This window comes from Eurosta solidaginis, chromosome 1 (assembly GCF_040869045.1).
Source record: "Eurosta solidaginis isolate ZX-2024a chromosome 1, ASM4086904v1, whole genome shotgun sequence".
Taxonomy (NCBI): domain Eukaryota; kingdom Metazoa; phylum Arthropoda; class Insecta; order Diptera; family Tephritidae; genus Eurosta; species Eurosta solidaginis.
Genome location: NC_090319.1, coordinates 117595286 through 117615943, shown reverse-complemented (window position 1 = coordinate 117615943; position 20658 = coordinate 117595286). Strand labels below are relative to the sequence as shown.

At 39.2% G+C, this 20658-nt stretch overlaps 1 pseudogene; it reads right to left on the bottom strand.

The window, feature by feature from the left end:
• Window positions 1–367: 367 nt before the first annotated feature.
• LOC137237682 (uncharacterized) lies at window positions 368–20133 on the bottom strand (annotated as a pseudogene).
• Between the last annotated feature and the right edge of the window lie 525 nt (window positions 20134–20658).

Sequence of the window (20658 nt, the reverse complement as noted above, 5' to 3'; positions counted from 1 at the left end):
GAAGAGGTGATGTGTGTCGATTCTTTTTTCGCGCACTGTGAAAATCTGGTCGATGGTAGATTTATCAGGTCTGAAGCCGCACTGATAAGGTCCAATCAGCTGATTCGCGGTGGGCTTCAATCTTTCGCACAATACATTTAACAGGACCTTATATGCCAGTTTGCAGTATCCCCCTTCTTGTGAACTGGGCAAAGAACACTTAGATTCCAATCATCGGGCATGCACTCGTTCGCCCATATTTTGCGAAGAAGCTGATGCATGCGCCTTACCAACACCTCACCGCCATATTTGAATAGCTTCGCAGGCAATCCATCAGCGCCCGCGGCCTTGTCTTTTTTCGATCTGATTATTTCTATTCTGACTTCGTCTAATCGGATGGGGGGACATTTATTCCATCATCATCGATTGAGGAATGGGGTTCGTCATCCCTGTGCGGTAAATCGCTTTCTCCATTTAGGAGAGCAGAGAAGTGTTCCCTATATAATCTAAGTATTCCCTGGACACCAGTTACAATGTCGCAGTATTTGTTCTTACAGGAGTTTGCCCCGGTCTTAAAACCTTCCGTCCGTCGCCGAATTTTATGGTAAAATGTTCGGGCGTTTTTCCTGGTGGCCTTTTTAAATCGTGATAGCGTTCACACACCCCTTTTGTTACGCTCGCTTTTAACGTAGCCCTGTAGGCAGCGTCTTTTCTTTCGGTTGCAACGCGGCATTCTTCATCGTACCAGTTGTTTTTCCGTGGCCACCGATAATCAACTTTTTTCTCGGCGGCTGTACGAAGTGCTTTGGAGATATCCTCCCACTGCTCCTGCATGCCTTCAGGCTGAGTTGTGCTCTTAGAGAGCAGCTATGAGAGTCGAGTAGCGAAATCATTGGCAGTCCGTTGCGATTGCAGCCTTTCGACGTATAGCTTTCCTTGTGTTTTTTGCTCCTTGGTTTTAGCCGCGCAGAGACGGGTGCGTATTTTGGCTGTGACGAGATTATGGTCCGTGTCGATTTTAGGTTCTCGGATCATGCGCACATCTAAAACACTGGAGGCATGTCGTCCGTTTATCACAACGTGATCGATCTGATTGCCAGTATTTCGATCGGGGGACAGCCATGTAGCTTGATGTATCTTTTTATGCATGAACCTCGTGCTGGATATGACCATGTTTCGAGCACCGGCAAAGTCAATCAGCCTCAGTCCATTAGGAGAAGATTCATTGTGTAGGCTGAACTTTCCGACTGTAGGGCCATCCTCCCAATAAAGTGCAATTAACTTACCGGACAGGTAAACAATTCCTCACTTTAAAGTCAACTTTAACGATTTTCGTTTTCCCATTTGCTCTGTAAACTGAAGCTTGTATTTGATTAAGATTCGGCAGTGTCACATTGAAAGTGTACTACTTTTATTTGCTGCATACTTTTAAGCTTGACATGATATGCTTCAATTTAAACCTATTTAAATAATATGTTGTTGCGGCTGAACCTGATAAGTCGCCGCTACTTTTTACTGCTATGAAAAACGCAAAGTGCGGCGGTTCGAATCTCACTGGCACCTTTATTTTATTACATTTTAGATTTTATCGCGGGCTTGGCGACTAAATCAAAAAAACCGTAACGGATATTTGTCAAAAAAGATCCGAAAAGGCTCGAAAAGGTTCGTAAAGGTTCGGTGTTAGCAACAGGCCAAATACATAAAATTGGATCTCTATCATAAACAGCGGTGGGCACCACTACATTTACACGGTTACCAAATTGAGAATGGGTTAGTAAACACGAACGCGTAGCGAGCACGAAAGCAAAATCAATTATTTATTTAGTTTGACATTGTGAATGATGACAAAGTGTGTTATCTTATCTGTCAACTGCCTGACAGGCTGTTCAATTTGGCTACTTTTCAGCGTTTTGACAGGCTGTTCAATATGGCGGCGTCTATCTTCAGCGGGTGATAGAAAGAGATACAGAATGAGACAGCGATAGTCATTTACAAATCAGGAGATCCAATCACTTTGGAATTTTGACGTTTATGCAGAAGATATCACACTTAGACATCATTCACAATGTAGTTTGATTTCAATGCTTGAACGGTGAATACGTGTCACAGGCACTCTTTGGTACTCTGTTTTAAGCGCGCGTGCGACACTTCCTCACCGTACGACCATCGAAATCAAACTAAAAGAGCTGTCGTTGATTTTCACGAAGTAGCCATTGTGCTATCGCTTATCGTATACATATATGGTCGCTTACAAGCCAACCTAATAAAACTGCACTGCGTTTTTTTAGCGCACGCAAACAACCGGCGTTTTTTGCCCTAACCCAAATAAGCATGCGTTGCGATAATGTAAAGCAAGTGTGCAAACGTCAAATCTAAATGTCACGCAGAACAAAAATTGGAAATCGAGATAGGTTTTCACCCAGCAAAGTCAATTTGAGTTGCTCTCATACAAGATGTATGTGCATGAGACATTTTTGACAGAAAATGACTTGCGTGCGTTTATATTAGGTTGGCTTGTTAGCAGGTGCTAAGCTCACGCCCACCCCGGATCATAAAGTTAAAGTTAAAGCGAAAGTTAAAGTTAAAAATAAAGTTAAAGTGAAAGTTAAAGTTAAAGTTAAGGTTAAAGTTAAGTTAAAGTTAAAGTTAAAGTTAAATTTATAGTTGAAGTTAAAGTTAAAGTTAAAGTTAAGGTTAAAGTTAAAGTTAAAGTGAATGTTAAAGTTAAAGCTAAAGTTAAAGTTAAAAATAAAGTTAGAGTTAAAGTTAAAGTGAATGTTAAGGTTAAAGTGAAAGTTAAAGTTAAAAATAAAATTAAAGTTAAAGTTAAAGTGAAAGTTACATATTAACTTCTCATTTATTCAATAAAAGTAAACAATTTGTTTTCTTATAGGTCACCACGCTTAAAAGGGTTAACTTGAATTAATATCAAAGACAAAACTTGAATTAATATCAAAGAAAACAAAATGTTGCATAAATATTATAATTGCATAAGTTGATAATATACAATAGCTTTACCGTGGCAGTCCCCGAGTGCCACACGTTCTTTTTTTTTTTATTTACGTTGAAAGCTAAAAATACATTTTAAAGGGCAGATGAGCTGCAGATAAATTTTTCCGCCACGTAATTTAAAAAGAACTTGAGCAAACGAAAATTCATTCATAGGCAGGATAAAGTGAGCGCTAAAATTAAAGGCTAGATGAGAACACGGCCCTTAAGCTAACATCGACAGCTTCCATTTGATACCCATATTTTAGAAACACATGCAAGGGTTACCCTGGTCCACGTTTTGGTCTATATCTCGAGACCCTAGTCACCCAGGGGTATGAAAATTACCCTCTGCTACAGGACTCATCACCAGCTTTCATTTGTTATCCATATTGTATAAACAAGTTCTAGGGGTACCAGGCACCACGTTTTGGCCTATATCTCGCGACCCTAATCACCCAGGGGTATGAAAATTACCCTTTACTAAAGCACTCATCAACAGCTTTCATTTGTTATCCATATTGTATAAACACATTCTAGAGGTACCCGGGTCCACGTTTTGATCTTAAGACCCTAGGAACCTAGCGAAAAAAGGGAGACGTTGGCCGATTCTCAGACCTACCCAATATGCTCACAAAATTTCATCAGAGTTGGGTCAGCCGTTTCGGAGGAGTTATGCCTCTAACACCGTGACACAAGAATTTTATACATTTGATATATATGGATTTGAGTAAGCAACGTAAAAACCGTAAAAGTTTTTCACAGATGTATTTTATTGTTGCGTGAAATGAAAAACTTTCTAGGTTTTTTATGGATTCTGAATAGAGAAAATACCTCTATTATAAAATATGTAAATGCTTGGCGTGATTTACTTTCGAAGACAGCTTCTCTTCCAATTTGCGTCGTTGGCGGGAGGTCCCCTACATGTTTTATGTCGACTCCGAACGCCCTCTGCACGGCAGATGAAATTTCACTGAGAAGCTTTTCATAGCAGATATGCACTCGGGCGATCTCGCTTAGAAAAACTGTGGTAAAAATGTTTTTTGCTCCTTCTGTAAAATTTTAATTTATTTGGTTAGGGCCCTTGTGAAATGAACAAAGCAATTAGGAATACCCCCGTACCAGAGAATGCACAAATTGTGGAAAAAATAGTGCTTGTTAGCTCACCGGAGATGAATTAAATTACCTTCAGCAGCCTCTTTTTTTCCAGCGAAATTTTCATCCAATGAGCCTATAGAAAATTGGGCCATATATTATTTTTTATTTAAAAAATTAGTTCCCGTAGGGCGGCCACCGTGGTGTGATGGTAGCGTGCTCCGCCTACCACACCGTATGTTCTGGGTTCACACCCCGGGGAAACCAGCATCAACAAATTTTAGAAATAAGGTTTTTCAATTAGAAGAAAAATTTTCTAAGCGGGGTCGCCCCTCGGCAGTGTTTGGCAAGCGCTCCGGGTGTATTTCTGCCATGAAAAGCTCTCAGTGAAAACTCATCTGCCTTGCAGATGCCGTTCGGAGTCGGCATAAAACATGTAGGTCCCGTCCGACCAATTTGTAGGGAGAAAACCAAGAGGAGCACGACGCAAATTGGAAGAGAAGTTCGGCCTAAAATTTCTTCGGAGGTTATCACGCCTTAGATTTATTTATTTATTTAGTTCCCGTAGGGAGCGGGTTGCGCACTGGCTAGGACTTGCTACGTCAAATCCCACCCCAATGAAAAATAACAACAGACCTCGGGTAATGCAAAAACCCTTTTCGATGACGACCCTGGTAAACGTTGAATTTCTTATGATTTGATGACATGTACCGGGAATGTCCGTTCCCTTAATGTGATGGTGATGCCCGGGTTGTTGAAAATTGTCCAGTCAGAATACCCGTCACAACTCTACAGTCCTCTCTTTTTAAATTTGTTAGTCTAAGGTTGTAAGACCTACACATTATCTTCGACACTTTGCAGCCCCGCGCTTGAACCCATACCTTTCCCGTTTGGTCTATCATGTGCACCTCTCGCCTTCTCCTAATCTCGTCCAATCTAATTGGGACATCTACTGAGCAAGCTTCAAATGATGCGCCCTTTCTTAGATAGTTCATATTCTTTTTCATTCCCATCTATTCCCATATGCTCTGGGACCCAATATAGATGTATTCCTTTCCCTGACCCGATTCTCCCCAGAGATTGCTTATACTCTAACACGCATTTAGATGTTATGCTAAGCGAGATTAATGCCTTAAATGCTGCTTGACTGTCAATATAAAAGTTAACACTGTTGCAGTTTAAACTATTCTATTCCAGTGTTTCTACTGCTTTGGTATCGGCTAATATTTCCGCTTGGAAAACGCTATAGTAATCTGGCAGCTTGTAGGATCTGTTTATTCCTACATCAGCACAGTATACCGCAGAACGTACTCCTTCCACTACTTTGGAACCCAGGACCGTAGAGAGAAAATCCGGGCCCAGGACTAAACAATTTACGTGTCCCCTATAAAAAAACTACTAATACATTTGATTAATTATAATTAATGACGTCTCATTCATTCATTATTTTTGCATTACATCAAAAAAAATGTTTGCCACATCAACTAAATGATTTTTGGACTAAGAGCTGAAAATATAAATTAACACAGAATATTTACTATTTATACTGTTTTATTGTAATACTATGTTCAAACAGAAAAATAAATTGAGGAAATTTCGATTTGAATTGAGTGCTGTTCATACAACTCGATTTAGCTTACACAATAGTAATTTGATAGCTAGTTGGCTCATCTCTACAGCAAGAACATACCTTTGTTCAGAGTGTTAAAATGAACACGCACATTATTAGGCGAATGAAATGGAATGAAAACATAAAACTTTGAAATTTTTGTGTGTTGTAAGAAAATGTGTTCAATGTTTTGGTTTCATTTTGATTTTGCCATCTTCTTTTGACAATCCCTACTCCAGTGAAATGAAAGACATAAAATCAGCTGATGAGATGAGCCAACCATATAGTTCAGCCATGCGTAACTGACGTTTAAATATACTCAATAAACACACTTTACAATGTTGCATTTGCAGTTTGAAACAATTTATTACGCAATTTTTTTTTAAATTGGCAATTTATTATTACAATTTATTATATGACAAATTGCGTAATAAATTGCCCAAATAGTATAAATTGCCAATTTGGTGTGTGTTTGAACCTAGTATAACGCAGAAATAAAATTCTCATTTAACAGCCACATATTGTTTCAAATAGTCTTTTCTAGTTATGTATTTGGTAACATTTTAGAACATTTCTGATAAATATAATGATGATTATAAATTTTAATTATTCAGTATAGAAGGTTCGGATGCCAAAGAGTGGCTTTTCTTGCCTTTTTCGCTGCAAAATGTTTATACTCAGCTGAGCAGAGCTCACAGAGTATATTAATCTTGTTCGCATAACGGTACCCTCTAACGGCATAAACTAATCGAGATAGATATAGACCTATGTATATCAAAATGATCTAGGCGAAAAAAGAAATTCATTTAGCCATGTCCGTCCGTCCGTAAACACGATAACTTGAGTAAATTTTGAGGTATCTTAATGAAATTTGGTATGTACGTTCCTGGGCACTCATCTCAGATCGCTATTTAAAATGAACGAAATCGGACTATAACCACGCCCACTTTTTCGATATCGTAAATTTCGAAAAGTGAAAAAAGCCTTAATTACATACCAAATACGAAAAAAGGGATGAAACATGGTGATTGGATTGGTTTTTTTGATGCAAAATATAACTTTAGAAAAAAAATGTGTAAAATGGGTGTGACACCTACCATATTCAGTAGAAGAAAATGAAAAAGTTCTGCAGGGAGAAAGCCAAAGCCCTTGGAATCATGACAGGAATACAGTTCGTGGTATTACATATATAAATAAATTAGCGGTACCCGACAGATGATATTCTGGGTCACCCTGGTCCGATATCTCGAAAACGCCTTCACATATACAACTAAGGTTCACTCCCTTTTAAAACCCTCATTAACACCTTTAATTTGATACCCATATCGAATAAACGCATTATAGAGTCAATGCGTACACCTATAGAACTAAGGCCCACTCCCTTTTAAAATACTCACTAACACCTTTCATTTGATACCCATATCGTACAAACACATTCTAGAGTCACCCTTTGTCCACCTTTATGGCGATATCTCGAAAAGGGTTCCACCTATAGAACTAAGGCCCACTTCCTTTTAAAATACTCATTAACACCTTTCATTTGATACCTATATCGTATAAACTTATTCTAGAGTCACCCTTGGTACACCTTTATGGCGATTTTTCGAAAAGGCGTCCACCTGTAGAACTATGGTCCACTCTCTTTTAAAATACTCTTTATTTCCTTCCATTTGATACCAATGTCATACAAACACATTCCAGGGTTACCCTAAGTTCATTTTTCTACATGGTAATTTTCTCTTATTTTGTCTCCAAAGCTCTCAGTTGAGTATGCAGTGTTTGGTTACACCCGAACTTAGCCTTCCTTACTTGTTTATAATAATATTGTGACGAATTGCGTGAAATTCCGCTTATTTCAAATCTTCTGCTAACGCTCGAGTCGCTAAACTGTTGAATAAATAACTCCAATATTCAATAATGCAAAAATGGTCTTTATTAGACTACTTTGAAAGTACTTCACAATAACACTTAACTTCACAACCAATAGCGTCCTAAAATCAAACTGCCTACCGACTACTCAGCTTGTGCTGCTTTTATACTCTCTGCCCAATTATTTAGACGTTTCTTCTTCTAGAATTTTCTACTTGATCGTCCCGATCAGACAAATTTTCCAGTCTACACGCTGCCATAGATGAATGGATTTGCAACTCTTTGTTTCGAGAGAACGCTGTCAAAATGCACATTTTTGTCAATGATGCCACTCCAAACAAAATTGAATAGATCTGAATATGGGGATTTTTGACATACATTTCGGCGATTATAGTTTTAAGTCATTTAATAAAATGATAGTCGTAAAATGTCCATCTATTTAAACTTATTTTACAATAATACGACTAGTTAGAGTTAAATATAAACAAATCTAAGTAAAATTTACATTTTGATTAAATTAATTAGTCAAATATTGTAGCGCATTTAACTCACAGTGAAAACCATATATTCTTTTGAAATTTTTAGTAAATCGGACCTATGATATAATAGTTAACATCATTTAATGGATAGGGCATATCCTACATGTCTGACTTTCCAGGTTCTGTGATCAAAATGGTTGCATTTCGACTTCATATTTACAAAACCTATTTTTAGTGATAACTACTGAATGGGAAATATTATTTACCCTCCGCCTTCGATCTAATAACAATAATAATAATACCCAACGGATTAATGCCCTCCAAAGCCCCGCCCCCTCTTTTTATTAAGAGTTAAGATAGGATAAGACAGTTTTCTTTATGGTAAAAGTGAATCCGTTATATCAAATGAATTAGAATGAGTGTTAAAATCATGACACAAACACCGAAAAGGTTCATTTAATTCGAAATTAGTTCTACACTGCCTCAAAAGAAGAGGTTTGTAAAATCTTGATACCCGTTATGGGACGTTAAAGTTTACTTCGTTCAAAAGAATTGGACTAGAAATCAGTCCATTCAGGAGTTTAGCCATAAATATAGCGCCTAGTATTTCTCTACGACTTGCAAGAGTTGGAAGATTGATAAGCTTCAACCGACTAGTATAAGGTGGAAGATTATACGCAGAGTCCCACTGAAAATTCCTTAAAGAGAAAAGTAAAAATTGCTTTTGTATTGATTCAAGTCTATCTGCATGAACTCGATATTGTGGATTCCAGATTATTGATCCGTATTCTAGTATCGGTCTAACTAAAGTGATGAAAAGAGCTTTAGTTATATAAGGGTCACTAAATTCTTTGGACCACCGTTTCACGAATGAAAGAACACCTCTAGCCTTATTGACAGTAGCATTAATATGAAGGTTGAAACTAAATTTAGCATCTATCGTGACTCCCAAGTCCTCAAATTAGTTTACTGATAGATGAAAAAATTATTAATTACGTAAGAGGCTGCTGGCAAAGATCTTCGAGATAGGTACACGAATTTTCATTTATTGAGGTTCAGCGGCATTGAATTTACGTTGCACCAAGTAACTAGGCAGTTTAAATACGCTTGAAGCAAGGGACGTTCTTCGATAGACGCTAAAAAGTTTTACATCATCAGCATATATTAAGATTTTGGAATATTTTATAATAGTACAGATATCATCAATAAATAGCAAGAACAGAATCGGACCAAGGTGGCTGCCTTGTGGGACGCCAGAGGGAACATCGATGACATTTGAAAAAGTATTTTTAAAAATAAGTTTTTGCGTTCGACCGCAGAGATACGACGAGATCCACTGGGTGAGAACAGGTTGAGAGCCAAGCCGATCCAGCTTGTAGATAAGTAGGGAGTGAGATATTTTGTCAAATGCTTTACTGAAATCAGTATAAATAACATCTGTGTGAAGATTGTCTCTAAATCCCTTAGAAACATGAGTTGTGAATTCAAGTAGATTAGTAATGGTAGATTTGCCTTTACAGAATCCGTGTTGCGGTTCTGCAATCAAAGTAGAAATGGAAAATGTTAGCTGATTGGTAACGATAGCTTCAAACAACTTTGGGATGGCCGACAACTTTGCTGAGCCTCGATAGTTCTCTACACACGACATACTACCACTTTTGTGAAGGGGTATAAGAAAAGATTCCTTCCAAACAGAAGGAAAGACTCCACGTTTTAGGGACATATTGAATAAATCAGTTAGAGGCTGATAAATGTGTTCAGCGCATTTTTTAAGAAAACAAGTGGGAATTAAATCAGGACCGTACTTGTAAGATTCTTGCAAAGACGGTAAATATGAAAAAACTTCATCTGGAGATATTTCTGGAATATTAATTGTGTTAAGTGAGTTAAGTTGAAATGGATATTCATTTGAAAAAGTATTAAATTCAGTGGAATAGTTGGACTTGAAAAATTGTGCAAAGAAGTTAGCAATATCTTGATCGTCGCTAGACAAATCACCCTGGTATTTTAAAGCAGAGGGAAACCCCTTTACCCTACGTTTAGAGTTCACGAAATCATAGAAGGCTTTCGGGTTGCAAGTTATTTTCCTTTTCATCTTACAGATGTACGCATTATAGCACATTTTGTTTAATTCAAAATATTTATGACGCAAAATAGAGTGTCGGAGTGAGAGCCCGACCTTTTGAATAATTTGAAGAAGCGCGATTTTCTGTTTTTTAAATACCTCAGCTCTTTAGTGAACCATATTTGGACTGGTTCGGTAGACACACGTTTTCGCTTAGGTACGTGTTTTTCCAAAATACCGTAAATGGTGGTATAAAAGTCAGAAACATTCTTGTCAATATCTACACCATATTTGGGCCTAGCCACTGTAGATAAAGTTTGATTAAGTTTACTAAAATTAGCCTTCGCAATTTCAAATCTGAAACTAGAGTCGTATTTAGTAGCAATGCTACTCGGAGAATTTCTTTCAACAGATATGGTCCATAATATATGCAGGAGATTAAAGTCACCCAGGACTATCATCGAATCAATGGGCTTCAGCATTGAATTAGCAATTTTGAGCAGGGAAATATGATCCATATACACCGAAGGATCAGAAGATGGTGGGATATAGCAAACGGCGATATAAACACAACCCATTCAGAGCATGATTCTAATGCATTTGAATTCTGTAGAACCGGGCGGCCACAAAGAATTATTTAATATAGTATCAAAATGTTGTGCGGATACACCAATCCTAAAAGACGAAATATCTCTAGGAAATTGAATTTTCGAACTGTCACGTTTTCAAATTTAAGCTTAGCGATGATTTACGACTTTAGGTCCTCTTCTGTGGTGTCTTTATCAAATCTTGACACAAAAACAGATATTTTAATAGGGACAACAATAAGATTGTTAGACGGCGGTTCGGATTCCATAGAAGGGTTTTGTGGATCCTGATTATTTTTTGTAGAATATTTTTTAGGTTTTGTTAAAGAAACCTTGGATGAAGATGGCTGAGCTGCTAAGGGACTTGGGGATGCCAGATTTATTAATTCGATAGTTGGGTGTGATGTAACTACGGGTGGAGGAGCTTCAGCAACGGCATTGAGTGTCGGAACACTAGAGGAAGCATTACAATTTCTATGTGGAATGTTTACGTTAGTTAAGTCATTCAGATATTTGAAAGACTTAAAAAAGTTTTCATACTGGATGAATTTCTTGGACAGTGGCCCAGAACATCTGCTGTCGCGCACCGCTAATTTATTTATATATGTCATACCACGAACAGTATTCCTGCCAAGCCCTTGGAAGCATTTGATTCCGCCCTGCAGAACTTTTTCATTTTCTTCTACTTAATATGGTAGGTGTCACACCCATTTTACAAAGTTTTTTCTAAAGTTATATTTTGCGTCAATAAACAAATCCAAATACCATGTTTCATCTCTTTTTTCATATTTGGTACAGAATTATGGAATTTTTTCATTTTTCGTAATTTTCGGTATCGGAAAAGTGGGCGTGGTGATAGTCGGATTTCGGCTATATTTTATATCAAGATAAAGTGACTTCAGATAAGTACGTGAACTAAGTTTAGATGGTCGACTGTGTATAAAAACTGGGCGTGGCTTCAACCGATTTCGTCCATTTTCACAGAAAACAGTTATCGTCATAGAATCTATGCATCTACCAAATTTCACAAGTATTGGTAAATTTTTGTTCGACTTATGGCCTTAAAAGTATTCTAGACGAATTAACTGAAAAAGTGCGGAGCCACGCCCATTTTGAAATTTTGTTTTATTTTTGTATTTTTTGCACCATATCATTACTGGAGTTGAATTTTGACATAATTTACTTATACACTGTAAAGATTTTAAATTTTTTGTTAAAATTTGGCTTTAAAAAAAATTTTTTTTAAAAGTGGGACGAACACGCTTTTGCTAATTTTTATTTAGCATACATATAGTAATAGGAGTAACGTGCCTGCCAAACTTCATCATTATATCGTCAACGACTGCGAAATTACAGCTTGCAAAACTTTTAAATTACCTTCTTTTAAAAGTGAGCGGTGCCACGCCCATTGTCCAAAAGTTTACTAATTTTCTATTTTGCGTCATAAGGTCAACGCACCTACCAAGTTTTATCACTTTATCCGTCGTTGGTAATGAATTATCGCGCTTTTTCGGTTTTTCGAAATTTTCGATATCGAAAAAGTGGGCGTGGTTGTTGTCCAATTTCGTTCATTTTAAATAGCAATCTGAGATGAGCGCCCAGGAACCTACATACCAAATTTCATCAAGATACCTCAAAATTTACTCAAGTTATCGCGTATACAGACGGACAGACGGACGGACGGACATGGCTAAATGAATTTCTTTTTTCACCCAGATCATTTTGATATATAGAAGTCTATATCTATCTCGATTAGTTTATGCCGTTACGGATTAACGTTATGCGAACAAAGTTAATATACTCTGTGAGCTCTGCTCAGCTGAGTATAACAAATACAACAAGTAAGGAAGGCTAAGTTCGGGTGTAACCGAACATAACATACTCAGTTGAGAGCTATGGAGACAAAATAAGGAAAATCAATCTGGGGTAACCCTGGAATGTGGTTGTATAACATGTGTATCAAATGAAAGGTATTAAAGATTATTTTAAGAGAGAGTAGGCCATAGTTCTATGGATGAACGCCATTTAGGGATATCGCCATAAAGGTAGACCAGGGCTGACTCTAGAATTTGTTTGTACGATATGGGTATCAAACGAAAGGTGTTACTGAGCATTTTAAGAGGGAGTGGGCATTAGGTCTATAGGTGGACGCATTTTCAAGATATCGCCATTAGGGTGGGCCAGGGGTGACTCTAGAATGTGTTTGTACGATATGGGTATCAAATGAAAGGTGGTAAGGAGTATTTTAAAAGGGAGTAATCCTTAGTTCTATAGGTGGACGCCTTTTCGAGATATCGCCATAAAGGTGGACCAAGGGTGACTCTAGAATGTTTGTACGATATGGGTATCAAACGAAAGGTGTTACTGAGCATTTTAAGAGGGAGTGGGCATTAGGTCTATAGGTGGACGCCTTTTGGAGATATCGCCATTAGGGTGGGCCAGGGAGACTCTAGAATGTGTTTGTACGACATGGGTATCAAATGAAAGGTGGTAATGAGTATTTTAAAAGGGAGTAATCCTTAGTTCTATAGGTGGACGCCTTTTCGAGATATCGCCATAAAGCTGGACCAAGGGTGACTCTAGAATGTTTGTACGGTATGGGTATCAAACGAAAGGTGTTACTGAGCATTTTCAGAGGGAGTGGGCATTAGGTCTATAGGTGGACGCCTTTTCGAGATATCGCCATTAGGGTGGGCCAGGGTGACTCTAGAATGTGTTTGTACGATATGGGTATCAAATGAAAGGTGGTAATGAGTATTTTAAAAGGGAGTAATCCTTAGTTCTATAGGTGGACGCCTTTTCGAGATATCGCCATTAGGGTGGGCCAGGTGTGACTCTAGAATGTTTGTACGATATGGGTATCAAACGAAAGGTGTTACTGAGCATTTTAAGAGGGAGTGGGCATTAGGTCTATAGGTGGACGCCTTTTCGAGATATCGCCATTAGGGTGGGCCAGGTGTGACTCTAGAATGTTTGTACGATATGGGTATCAAACGAAAGGTGTTACTGAGCATTTTAAGAGGGAGTGGGCATTAGGTCTATAGGTGGACGCCTTTTCGAGATATCGCCATTAGGGTGGGACAGGGGTGACTCTAGAATATTTGTACGATATGGGTATCAAACGAAAGGTGTTACTGAGCATTTTAAGAGGGAGGGGGCATTAGGTCTATAGGTGGATGCCTTTTCGAGATATCGCCATTAGGGTGGGACAGGGGTGACTCTGGTATGTTTTTGTACGATATGGATATCAAATTAAAGGTATTAATGAGGGTTTTAAAAGCGAGTGGCCCTTAGATGTATATGTGAAGGCGTTCTCGCGATATCGACCAAAATGTGGACCAGGTGATCCAGAAAATCATCTGTCGGGTACTGCTAATTTATTTATATATGCAATACCACTAACAGTATTCCTGCCAAGATTCCAAGGGCTGTTGATTTCACCTTGTAGAACTTTTTCATTTTCTTCTACTTAATATGGTAGGTGTCACACCCATTTTACAAAGTTTTTTCCAAAGTTATATTTTGCGTCAATAAACCAATCCAGTTACCATGTTTCATCACTTTTTTCGTATTTGGTATAGAATTATGGCATTTTTTTCATTTTTCGTAATTTTCGATATCGATAAAGTGGGCGTGGTTATGGTCAGATTTCGCCCATTTTTTATACCAAGAAAAAGTGAGCTCAGGTAAGTACGTGGGCTAAGTCTAGTAAAGATATATCGGATTTTGCTCAAGTTATTGTGTTAATGGCCGAGCGGAAGGACAGACGGTGGACTGTGTATAAAAACTGGGCGTGGCTTCCACCGATTTCGCCCATTTTCACAGAGAACAGTTACCGTCATAGAATCTATGCACCTACCAAATTTGAGAAGGATTGGTAAATTTTTGTTCGACTTATGGCAATAAAAGTATTCTAGACAAACTAAATGAAAATGGGCGGAGCCACGCCCATTTTGAAATTTTCTTTTATTTTTGTATTTTGTTGCATCATATCATTACTGGAGTTGAATTTTGACTTAATTTACTTATATGCAGTAAAGATATTAAATTTTTTGTTAAAATATGAATTTAAAAAATTTTTTTTTTAAAAAGTGGGCGTGTTCTTCATCCAATTTTGCTAATTTTTATTTGGCACATATAGAGTAATAGTAGTAACGTTCCTGCCAAATTTCATCATGATATCTTCAACGACTGCCAAATTACAGCTTGCAAAACTTTTAAATTACCTTCTTGTAAAAGTGGGCGGTGCCACGCCCATTGTCCAAAATCTTACTAACTTTCTATTCTGCTTCATAACGTCAACCCATCTACCAAGTTTCGTCACTTTATCTGTCTTTTGTAATGAGTTATCGCACTTTTTCGGTTTTTCGAAATTTTCGATATCGAAAAAGTGGGCGTGGTTATAGTCCGATATCGTTCATTTTAAATAGCGATCTGAGATGAGTGCTCAGGAACCTACATACCAAATTTCATCAAGATACCTCAAAATTTACTCAAGTTATCGTGTTAACGGACGGACGGACGGACGGACGGACGGACGGACGGACGGACGGACGGACGGACGGACGGACGGACGGACATGGCTCAATCAAATTTTTTTTCGATCCTGATTATTTTGATATATGGAAGTCTATATCTATCTCGATTCCTTTATATATGTACAACCAACCGTTATCCAATCAAACTTAATATACTCTGTGAGCTCTGCTCAACTGAGTATAAAAATTAAAACTGATGCCTAACAACAGCAACAACACAATGCAAAAACATTCGGCAATTCAACTGTAAGTGAATAAGTGTGTGTATATGCAAATTAATGAAAAATTAGTTTTGATATTAAATATTTAACTAAAACAACTGAGATTAATTTAATTTCTTTAATTAGCACACTCAATGAATTCACTTCACTACTTATGCCAACAATAAAACTATCTTTAACAACATTAGATAATTTATTTATCAAAAAAGACAAGAGCACAGATACAAATCAACTATACAGCTTGACGTTTGCGAATATCTACACTAAAACAAGTATTTTTATCCTTTTTCCCATAATTTTTGAACGCTGTTCTACAGTTGTAGGTCAAACTAAAGTTTACCGAAATTTTTGGCCCGTTTTTCGTTTTAGCTGGCAGTTTTTTTGTTCTGGCACCCGCTTCAGCTGGCGCGAGGGATTTATCTGTGATTGTTGCCAGCTCAAATTTGAGATAAATCCCTCGAGAAAGCGCAAAAATTAGGAATTTCCATATCAAGTCATCTTTGACGCTGCCAGCCTTTCAACTTTCATTTTGTTTCGTGGTTTGCCAATGGTTTGTATGCGGTAAACTACATCGTTGATCCGTTATTTTCGTTGTGGGTTGTATAACAGCACCAAATCTCCTTCCAGAAAACCTTCCGAATTAACTGCTTTATCGTATCTGGCTTTCATCTTGTCACTCATAATCTTAGTTCGTTGTCTTATAAGATCATGTGTTTCCCTCAGCTCTTCCTCCAAGACACCAGTGGATTTCTTGGCATTTCTCTCCGCATCGGCATTTGTCCCAAACTCCAAATCAGCTGGCAGTCGAAGGTCATTGCCAAAAATTACTTTTGCGGGAGTTTGGCCCGTTGTCTCATGCACTGCCGATCAGTAAGCCATCAAGAATAATGGTATGGGTGTATCCCACTCTTTATGGAACTTGCCCACTACTTTCCTTAAGTGCTCCTCCAATGTTCTATTGAATCGTTCGAACATTACCATCGGACTGAGGATGGAATGCAGTTGTCCGTGTTTTTCGAATGCCCAATGTTTTACATATTTCTTTGAACACAGCTGATTCGAAATTCCTGCCTTGGTCAGAATGTAACTCCATTGGTACACCATACCTTGCAACCCAATTGTATATGAACATTTCTGCTACTGTGTTCGCTTCATGATTTGGAATTGGGTATACCTCTGGCCATATGCTGAAATAATCCATAACCACCAGTACATATTTGTTTTGCGCAGTTGCTAGTAGGAAATGGGCCTGCGACATCCACAGCGATCCTTTCAAATCGCGCACCTGAGTTATATTGCTTCATCTGACCATGAATTCGGGTTTTGGGCCCCTTCGCTCTGCTGCAAACCTCGCAGTTGGCAATCCACTCATTGACCGACTGACGGCAACCAACCCAATAGTATCTCTGCTTAATCTTCTCGAGCGTCGACGTGATTCCCAGATGACCTCCACTTGGACCATTATGTAGCTCGTTGAGAAGTTCGGGAATCATTTTCCTGGGAACAACTATCAGGATCCTCTTACATTGACCATCTTTACACTCCCATACTCGATGCAAGCAACCGGATATCAACTCTAAACTGTTCCACTGTGCCCAATATGACTTCGCAATGGGACTCTCTGCTGACATCTACTCTCTATTTGCTCTTTCGTTTCGTTCGATCCCTTGCATAACATGTGACAGATCTGTATCTTCTAGCTGACACTTCCTTAGTTGTTCCTTGTCTCTTTCATCTGTACATGTTATAGCAATTAGCCGGACATCTATAATGTCTTCTTTAGCCGCCACCTTTGAACAGTGCTTGCATTCCAAACTACATGGTTTTCGTGACATGGCATCAGCATTTCCATGGTAGTACCCCGATGCTCAATGGAAAAGAGCTTTGCTGTCGCTCGATCCACCGTGCCAATTGTCCTTCTGGATTACGGAACTGCAAGAGCCATTTTAATGCTGCGTGATCTGTCCTGAAACGGAATCGCAGCCCGTAGAGGTACTTGTGAAAATGTTTAATGCACTCTACCAATGCTCTCTCCGTGTAACGCAATAGTTCCTCTCTGGTTTTCCAACTGAACGGCTGTAATATGCAACACCTTCTCCTGTCCATCGACCAGTTGTGATAAAACGCCTCCTATAGCATATCCGCTCGCATCTGTATCTAGAATAAACGTTGCTCCTGGAATCGAATATGACAACATTGGGGCAGTGCACAAACGCTCTTTCTATGTTTGGAAAGCCACTTCTTGCTTCTTCTTCCATTCAAAAGCTTTATTTTTTCTTGTAAGCTCGTAGAGGCTATATGCTACGCTGGCAAAGTTTGGTACAAACCAGCGGTAATATGTGCACAGCCCAAGGAAACTTCTTAATTCATGCCAGATCTGTGGTCTTGGCCAATCCGTTACAGCTTCCATCTTTTCATTCGCAGTGCAGATGCCCTCTGTCGTTACCTCATGACCCAAATAATTTACTTCCTTTTCAAACAGCGAACACTCTTTTGGACTTAGTTTCAGACCAACGCCAGCTATTCTCAGGAAAACTTCCTCCAAGTTCTTAAGATCTTCACCAAAGTTCTTGCCCAATACGATGATGTCGTCCAGGTACACCAAGCATGTTTTCCAATTTAGTCTTTTCAATACCTGATCCATGAGTCTCCCGAAAGTAGCTGGTGCATTACAAAGTCCAAAAGGCATCACTGTAAATTGCGAAAGACCATCACCGACAATGAAGGCTGTTTCTCTTTGCCAGTAGCGGCTTTTCAAGTCCAGTGTGGAAATCCATTTCGTACTAGATAGCGAGTCCAGAGTATCGTCAATTGTTGGCAATGGGTAGCTATCCTTTTTCGTAACGTCTTTCAACTTGCGGTAGTCCACGCAAAACCTCGCTTTTCCATCCTTCTTCTTCACAAGTAACATCGGTGAGCTCCATGGACTTGCTGATGGCTCGATGAGGCCGCTGTCGCTCATTTCTTGTACGATTTTACTCACACCTTCCCGTTTCGCCAGTGGAACATCACGAGGAGCTTTAAGGATCGGCCTCGAATCTCCAGTGTCAATTTGGTGTTTCACTACGTTGGTGCGGCCTAGTTTGGAGCCATCTTAGTAAAATATGTTCGCGTACTTTAGGAGCAGTTGTTTTGCCTTACTCTGATAGGCTTCCTCTAGCCCCTCCGTCCATGCCGCAACATCATTTTTAAAGATCAGTATTACTAGTTGAAACGTGTTCCTGGAGCTGTTCACAGTTAATAACAACTCAGCCTATTGGCATCTTCCCAAAATAGCTCCTTTCGTCAGTTTGAGTGATAACTTGAACCCATTGAGTACCCTTACCGGAATACGTCCATCTTGTTTTGCCATAGCCAGGGTTTTTCCTAGAAGTACGTTCGATGTTGACTTGTTTGCTGCTTCGACAACCCACAATTTGTTTGTCCCACAATCTCCATCAACCTTTGCCTAGATGACTGCTTCTGATTTTGGTGGTATTTGCTGACTCTCTTCCAACAGCACTCGTTTACTGTAGTAGCCTCTCTCGTAGCCGAAATTAAGTGGCACATCCATATTCTTATATCGCATCGTCTTGCTTTATAGGGTTAGTACTTAAATAACATGCAATGTGGCCTGGCTTTCCACACTTAAAGCATTTGACGGCACCATCGTTTTTCTGCTGCGTTCCTTTTATTGCTTCTAAAATTTTGTCTACCCAGTCTGGCCTTTCCACTTCCACGCGATGAGCTTTTTATGCGGGCTTACTCATAAGTGACACGGTTTCCTGAGTCAGTGCATGGGATACCGTTTCAGCTACCCAGTCTGGCCTTTCCACTTCCACGCGATGAACTTTTTATGCGGGCTTACTCATAAGTGACACGGTTTCCTGAGTCAGTGCATGGGATACCGTTTCAGCTACCCAGTCTGGCCTTTCCACTTCCACGCGATGAACTTTTTATGCGGGCTTACTCATAAGTGACACGGTTTCCTGAGTCAGTGCATGGGATACCGTTTCAGCAAATGTTCTGGGTTTGCGTATGCAGCTCGCTTCCTTTCCACGACCCGTATGCCATTTATAAAACTCTAGATTTTTACCCTCTCGGTGTATTCCACGGGTGCTTCCGCATTTGCCAAATGAGCCAACCCTTCAACATCCGAAGCAAACTCTTGCAAAGTCTAATTAGCTTTTTGGTAGCGGTTTTGCAACTATATTTGGTATATCTGTGTTCGCGTCCGTATCGCCTCTCTAGAGCGCTCATCAATGTTTCATAGCTGTTCCGTTCGTACTCTGGAATTGTCTGTAAGATTTCAGCTGCAGGCCCTTTCAATGCCACGAACAGTGTAGCAACTTTATCTTCAGCACTCCAGTAGTTCACTGCTTCCGTCTGGTAAGCTAAATCAACGGATGGAGTTTTTACCTTCGTATTGCTTGCTGAAACAGCTGGGCGATTTAGTAGCAACTCCTGTATACGACCTCTCAAAGCATCCACCTCGGCCTCATTTTTTCCTCAAACTGCGTTATTTTCTCGTCCATACGCGCTTCGAGTTTTGTTGATATACGCGCCTCTTGCGCTTCAAGTTGTATTGTTATGCGTGTCTCTTGTTCTTTCAGTTGTGTTTCCATCTTTGATATAATCTGTGTCGACATTTCTGAAATACACGTTTCTTGTGCTTCAATCTTCGATTTAATGCGTATCTCCTGCGATTCCAGTTGTGTTTCCATCTTGGATGTTATACGTGTCTCCTGTGATTCCTGTTGCGATGTTATATTTGTCTTTTGTACTTCGAGCTGTGCTGACATATTTGTGGATATTTGTGATGACATTTCTGACATTTGTGCCGATATTGCAGCCAATATCATGTTCAGGTCTGTGTTCGCCACTGTCTGCGGTGTTTCATTTTTCTCCTCCAATTTTGTTGTCTCCTCGCCATCAAGATGAAAGACATACTCTTCCACGTTAATTGCTTCTAATTCCATTGCCTCTCGTAGTCGTGCCTGAAGTTCGAGTTTATTGCCGGTTGTGTTCAATCCACGGCTCTCCAACTCCTTCTTCAGTTGCGGGATCTTCTATTCACTCCACTTTGCCATGTCCTTGTTGTACCCAAAATCTTCGGAGTTTATTCAACAATTCCTCTTCTGGCACCAATTGTAACGAATTTAGTGAAATTCTGCTTATGCCGGTAATATCCCCGTATGCTTGTGCAGTAAAATATAGCTTAAGTAATGCGTTTAGTGCTTGTGCCCCAA